This window comes from Mustela putorius, unplaced genomic scaffold, assembly GCF_011764305.1.
Source record: "Mustela putorius furo isolate JIRA1106 unplaced genomic scaffold, ASM1176430v1.1 tig00003875_pilon_pilon_pilon, whole genome shotgun sequence".
NCBI lineage: Eukaryota > Metazoa > Chordata > Mammalia > Carnivora > Mustelidae > Mustela > Mustela putorius.
In genome coordinates, this window is record NW_025422026.1 from 2248744 (window position 1) to 2255745 (window position 7002).

Sequence of the window (7002 nt, forward strand, 5' to 3'; positions counted from 1 at the left end):
GTCTCGCCCCTGCGCACCTCAGTCAAGCTCAGCTCAGATGCTCCCTCCTCCTGGAAGCATTTCCCACCTCTGTTCCCAGAACTCATTTCTCCTGCCCCTTCTCACGGCACCTGTCACAGAGCTGGGATTACTCTCGTAGGGCTATGCAGGGATGTATTCACACCAGAAAGCCCCGACTGTGGACAGCAGCTTAGACGCAGGGGCCGCTCTCCTCACAGGGAGAAACGCAAAAGCAGGCGGTCGGTGGCTGGGGGAGTGCACGTGTCCGCGTCAGCGGGGACATACGGGGGAAGCTTCATTACTCCGCCATCCTCGGGTCTGGCTTGTCACCTCTTGGTGGCAAGATGGCTGCAGCATCGTCTGCCTTCCAAGCAGGGATCCGAAAAGTGGTGTCTGTATCTGTCCCTCTTCTCACGCACGGAACAGCCAAAGCTTTTCCAGAACACCCTTCAACGGACTTTTGTTTATAGTTGGCTGACCTGATTGTGTTACATCGCCATTCCAGGCCGGAGGGAGGGCGGGCCAGCACGTACGGGTTCTCCGGTCTCCATTCTCACAGAGGAGGCCGCGGGGGAGGGCCGCTGGCATTAGGTGTCCGGTGAACCAACCCCCAGTGTCGACGACTGGGTCCCTCTTACTGGGAACCGTCTCGTCAAGGCAGGGCTGGTCTGTGAATGCCTGTCCCGAGTCCCCAGTGCCCAGAACAGTTTTCGGTCCTTCGTGGACTGTTCCTTGAAATCGCACACATATTTGAGTGGACACATGCATGCAATACACTAAGGATGAAGGAAAAACATCTAAGAATTGTCTTCTTTAAAACCAGATGGAGAAGGTCGTTTCCCAGGCAGCCGTGAAACGCAGCGCACAAGGGCGTGCTCCCAAGGGCGAGGCGAGGGTTTGTCTCGAAGGAGGGGCCCCGGCGGCGGTCGGCATGAGCCCCAGACCCCTCTCCGCAGGCTGCTGTGTCTTCGGAGGGGGCAGAGCTCGGGACAAAACGGACAGTGCTCTGGGCTGTGGAGTGAAGCCTGGCAGCGTGGAGGGAAAGGAGAGGGGGTCGAGCCTGGGATCGGGGGTGCTCGCAAGTCGCCGCCCCCTGGTGGGCTGCCATGTTCTAGGGGAGACTTGTCTTCGGGATGGAGGGAACGTTCCGGTCTGATGAACCCGTGGAGTTTCTGCTTCTACATCTTAATTCCCAAACTCTTCTGCAGGATGACCCTTGTGTAGTCAGCCTTTTGGGGTGGTGCTGGGGGGGCTCCTGGCCAGGTCCATACCACCTCCCAGAAGCCAGCGTGAGCAGGAGCAGCCCCGCGTGGACGTGCTGGGCCTGGACCCGCAGGGCAGACCCGCTCGGCCGCCACGGCACGGACAGGTGCGACGTGGCACCTGCCAAGTGCACGTGCTGAGGGGGTGACTCGGCCCCAGAGTCGGGCTCCTGGGGGGCCCTGCCCTCCTCACACTCACTGCAAGAGGGAGAATCTGGAAGGGCGGGTAGGTGTGGGGGAGGGGTGCCAGCACCCAGCCCTGCCACTCGCTCACGGGGACCTTCCGTAAGGTGTCGAACCTTCTAAGCCTCAAGGACCCGCCGCAGGGCTGTTGTGAAGGCTGGATGATAAAACGCTTGGGAAACACCTAGAACATCTCACGTGTCCGATAGTTATGACTCCTGCCTTGGAATCGCCTCGGAAAGCTTGATCCTTGCTGCTACCCTCGTTGCAAACACGGGAACCTGAGCCAGCAAGGTGTCAGGCTGGGTGCAGGGGACTGGCGTGGGTCACCCGTGCTCGGCCAGAGCTCCGTGTCGTACTCTGCACACGTGACGTTCTTGTCAGTCTGCACCGCTGAGACTGTCGCCTCCAGGGGACGGGCCACCCACGCCACGGGCGCACAGTGCCGCGGACGTGTGACAGCTGTTCATGGGACCGACGGGCCCCCAGCTCTTCCCTCCACACTGCCGCCCTTCCTGACTCGCCCTCCCCCATCCCCAGCCTCCCTGGGGGCCCCAGGACTGTCCCGGTCGCCCCTGAGCTGCAGGTTTCATTGAACGAGCTTCCAGGGACAACCACCCTTTCCCTTCCTGCATATTCTTGGGCCGCCAGAAACCCTCCGTTCACAACAGGAAACCAATAGCTTTGTGCTATCAGAAGACATTTCCTTCACACACAAAATGTCTGAGTAATAATTTCGAGCCAACTTCACCCATTTCCGCTGGAAGGAGGCACATTAGCCCATCCCTGCCTGTGCACGGCCCTCCCCCAGGCGGGCAGCGGGCGACCTCGGGCTGGGGAGATGGGCCTCTCTTCCCCGTGCCCGCCTGGGGCCAGCAGCCTGAGTAGCAGACTCCCTCGGGACGGCCTGTCCCAGTTTGTGCAGCTCACGGAGTCCCTGTGACCCATTCGTACTTTTGTCTGAACACACTTTGCAGGTGGCTTCGGCAGGTGAGGACATGTGCACGGAAAGTCACTGCTCTCTCTGAAAGTCAATACCCAGTGTGGTAAGCCAGGGATAAGCACCTGTTGGGGGCCGTGGACAGCCCATGGGCCTGATTCCCACGTTGCCTCGGTCTGCGGGGAGAGAGGACCATGAGGTTGTAGGGTAGAAAAGAGCTTTGCCTGACCTTGTGGCCCAGCCCCCTGTCTCAGGCCAGAGTGGGGGCCCCCAGGATAGATGCTGCTGGACGGCCCCAGAGTCCTGAAAGGAGATTCTCCTCCTCCTTACAAATCGTGGCTGACTTAATATTAAGTCTGGGAGTATTAAGACACATTCTTGTCCGATTTCCCCCACCTTACAGACAGGAACGCCGAGGCCTGAAAAGGTAAATCACGTCTCAAAACCATCGGCAGAGCCATGTTAGAATTCAGATTTCCTCATTTTCAGGACCCTGGTCCTCCAAAGGGTGGACATTTTGAAATATTTTTCTCAAATACTGCCTTGCAAACTCCTCGGGTGGAGTGTGAGGCTTACCTCGAGGCTGGCGGAACTCCCAGTGTGTTCCTTCAAAAAAAGAGCCGGCAGCAGCTCCCAGCTTCCAGGGAGAATCTAGGCCAACCTCTTTCTCAGGGCTCTAGGTCAGGCAGGAAGCAGAGGATGGCCCTGGGCCATGGAAGGACACGGCATCAGAGGGAGGTTGGAGGGTCCCTCCTGTCCTCACGGCAGTGGTCACACGTCACCGAGGGGGCTCAGGCTGCAGAGACGGAGCAGGGGCCTCAAGCAGCCCACCGATGTGTGCTGGGCCCTGGACGCGTCCGGTTTAGCTAGAAAGGATGCAGAACCCGTAGAAATCGGTCAGGTTCCAGAAGCCTGAGGAGCGTGGCAGAATTCAGGACCAGAAGCCTGTGATAAGTTCCTTGGAGCACAGAGGGGATGTCCCAGGTCTCATGGGACAGGGGTGGTGCAGGACACACAGGCGGTCCCAAGGACTCGACCGGGATCTTTCCTCCGGTCTCACTGGCTGCAGGTTCGTCCCGGTCCCACAGCCCGGGCTGACGGTGGGAGGCGGCAGGTACGCAGAGTCCCGTGGTTTCAGGCTGTGGGATGGGCTGCGTTTTATTTTTGTCCTTAAAATGCAGAGATGAATGTCCCTCTGGGTGTTTCCACAGACGGATCCTGTCCCACGCAGGATCCCAGGAAGGAAGAAATGACACGGTCAAGTGTGCACGCTTTGAGAAGGAGTCAACAAAGGGGGTGGTTTTGACAGATGCAGATTAGGGGAGTCGTGCAGGGACCTGGGACTTCCACAGCCCAAAGGGACAAGGGCGGGAACGAGCTCCAGGCATCTGGAGGGAGAGAGTCTTGTAAGGAAGATGCTCTGACCTTGCTCAGGACACACTCACCTGCAGACGTCCAGGGACAGCGCGGGAGAGCAGACGCCCCGAATCTGCTCTCTCCCCCTTGCTGGGCCTCCCCCTGGCCACGCCTGCCGGGAAGCTGGAGGCCAGGAAGCACCCTTGGGCCATGCCCACAGGGGTGGGCACCGAGGAGGGTGCGGAAGGGGGGAGTGGGGAGCCGGGGGCCCATAGGACGTGTTTGGCGCACTGCCTCACGCTGGATGGTCTCTAGCTGATGCTGGCTACGGCCCCAGCATCGGCTATGCCCGTTAGTCCTTCAGGGCAAAGAGAACAAGTGCTGGCATGTTTTCTTCATTTACAGTGAAGATCTTGGGCTCAGACCACTCCGTGGAGCCCCTGACCCTGGTGAGCTGCTGGGCCCACCTGCAAGCCACCGAACTGTCCAGCACCTCTGGCCTGAGTGAGCACGAAACAAGGGCTGAGCAGCCTCCTTGCCTCTGGCCTCAAGACCCACCGCCTCTCTCGGGCCTTGACATCCAGGGTAAGAAGCGGCAGGACAGCCTCACGGACGGGAGGAGAGGGTTTCGTTTCTTCCTGAAGGTTCGGAGCTGCTGGCCTTAGCCAGGCACGGTTCCTGGGGTGCGGGACGCTCCGGGTGGGTGGTGACGCCCCAGCCCCGCCTTCATATTCCAGGTACCAGAGTGGATTTCTCTTGCTCAGCAAGTCCCGAAATAGGGCCGTGTCAGCACCGAGAGTTATCAAGACTGAGCTGCTCAAGTTGGCGGCTGTGCCCATTGCTGGCGACTTTATCGGTCCTCGCCCAGCTGAATCCTCCCAGAGAAGCCTCTGCTAACAGGTGTCCAAGGCCAACCCTTCACGGGGATGCGCTGCACAAATGAAACATTTAATAGCCCCAAGTCAGTTTTCCTGGACATTTTTCTCCATGTGGAATTTACGAAGGACACCAAGATGACAGATAACCCTACAGCAACACCTCTGACAGAGTGTGCACGGTTTTTTTCCGGATACAGTAGTGGTCACTGTTGCAGGCTGCAAGGGTTGAACGGGCTGCCCCTCTTCCCGGAGGGCCGCTGGCAGGGACATGCTGGGACGCCCGGTGGAGAACGCAAGAGAGCCTGCTAGAAGAGATTATTTAAAGCGTGACTTTAAAATAAATTTATTGACTTGGAGGAGGGCAGACATTTAAAGTATTTCTCCAAGCGCCAGGAAAGCCCTACTCTCTTTCCCTGTCAATCCAGTATCTTTGCGGAATGCTCTTTCAGAGGCACTCATTTCCATTTCAACGTGGCACCTGAGTTTGATGACGGTTTATGATTTTTCTTTAAATATATGATTTTTTAAAAAACCCTGGCCAAATTATTAAACAGGAATTCTATTACCTCTGTCACGCTTCCCCTTATGTTTTTCTGGCGGTTGACTGTCAAGAAGAAACCATAATAGGACTTAACAAAAGTTGGCTCTGCAGACAAATTAACCAGCAGGAGATGGGTGTGTTGGCGTTTCGTTGGAGAGTCTCCGGATAGGCTCAAGCCGAGGGACCACAATTCCGGTGCAGGGTTTGTCCCTGTCCCCCAGCACCTGACACATGTGGGATTGGCCTGATGGCCTGCAAAGGAGGCACTGCCAGCTGAATTTCTTTTCTATGAAAATAAAAAAGGAAAGAAGTGTCCTTGTCAAGCAGACACCATCGCTGTGGGTGATCAGCAAACGCAGGCAGAAAGAAGGAAGCTTGGCTGTCTGGACGATAAGCAATTTAGGATCAGGTCAGAATGTGATTGCTTTGGGGAAAGGCCAAGCAAATGGTAAGAATGATGTTGTTGTGTTAAGATTCTTTATAGCATCTCATTTATTTTTTTCTTGAATATAGGAAAGTACAAAGTAAAAAATGTGACTTTAGACACACACACAACCATAAACAAACCCAAAGGAAAACAAACAACAAACAAACCAGCCTCCAAGTAAATGGGATAGCGTGTGCAAAGGTCCAGGGGTCAGGGCAGTGCTGTGAGTATGAGAGAAGGAAGTGGAGACTGGAGTTTGGCTCAAGACAAGTCTGGAGGGACAGGCAGATCAGATCATGGCTGCACTTTGTATGCTGGTGGTAAAAAGTCTGGGCTTCATCTCGGAGCAGTGGAAAACCTTTGAAAGGGGATGAAGCAAGATGTGTGTGTGTGTGAAATAATCAGATTTGCATTCTGAAAAGATGTCGGCTATGGAACAAGAGATGAACTTGGGTGAAGTGGGGGGGGGGCACGAGAGCATAAGTGAAGAGCCATCTGAAGACTTCTGGAAAATTCCAGGCAGAGGTGACATGGGTGTGGTTCACGGTGGTGGAGGACGCAGTGTGTCACCTCATCTGTTCCTCGCTGCTGAATTCTTTGGTCGGTTTCATTTGTTTTGTTCTGCACAGCTTTGTTTTCTTCTCTAAGTCTGCAGGGAGCATTCTTGCATATCTTGGTCACCTTCGGTCTGTGTCCCTGTCGGGTAAATTCCGAGCTGTGGATGGCGCATTTCCCAAACCTACACACGTGGGTAGCGGCCGTTCCATGCCATTCCAAAACGTTGCATCCATTCCCGCACGCCCCATGAGGAGCGCTGGTGTCTGCACACCCTCTCGAGCACCTGGGTTTTCTGCCATGCTGAAGGATAAAAAATAAAACAAAAATGGCATCTCGTGTTTAAAAGTTTCTTTTTTTAAAAACTCACCAATGAGGTTGAAGATGTTCACAGGGTCATCGGATCATTCGAGTCCACTTTTCTGGAAGGTGTCCCACCCTTGGCCCATTTTTCAATCAGATTGACAAGGTTTTCTCCCGATTGGCATGAATTCTTCATAACGAGAACAAGGATCTCTGTTTCGCACTTCAAATTTTGCCCTGGTTTTAGCTGACCTTCTTTCTTTGTTACATGAAAGTCATCTTTGCCAAACGACATTAGCCAGCTTGCTTTCTGCGCGCCTCCGGGCGTGGTGGGTGTTCACGGCTTCGAGAATGGAAGTCAGTTCCCAGGGCTTTATTTCAAGTCACATGGGTTGTTTGTTTACATGTTTAAAGCTTTGGCCTATGAGTTAGTTACTTTGTTTTAGGAGTACAGCAAGGATTCAGCTTCATTGTCTCCAAAGACTCTGTTCTCACTGCATCATTTGTTAAATAATTTCCAATTTCCTCATTAACTTGAAATACCGACTCTATTATAA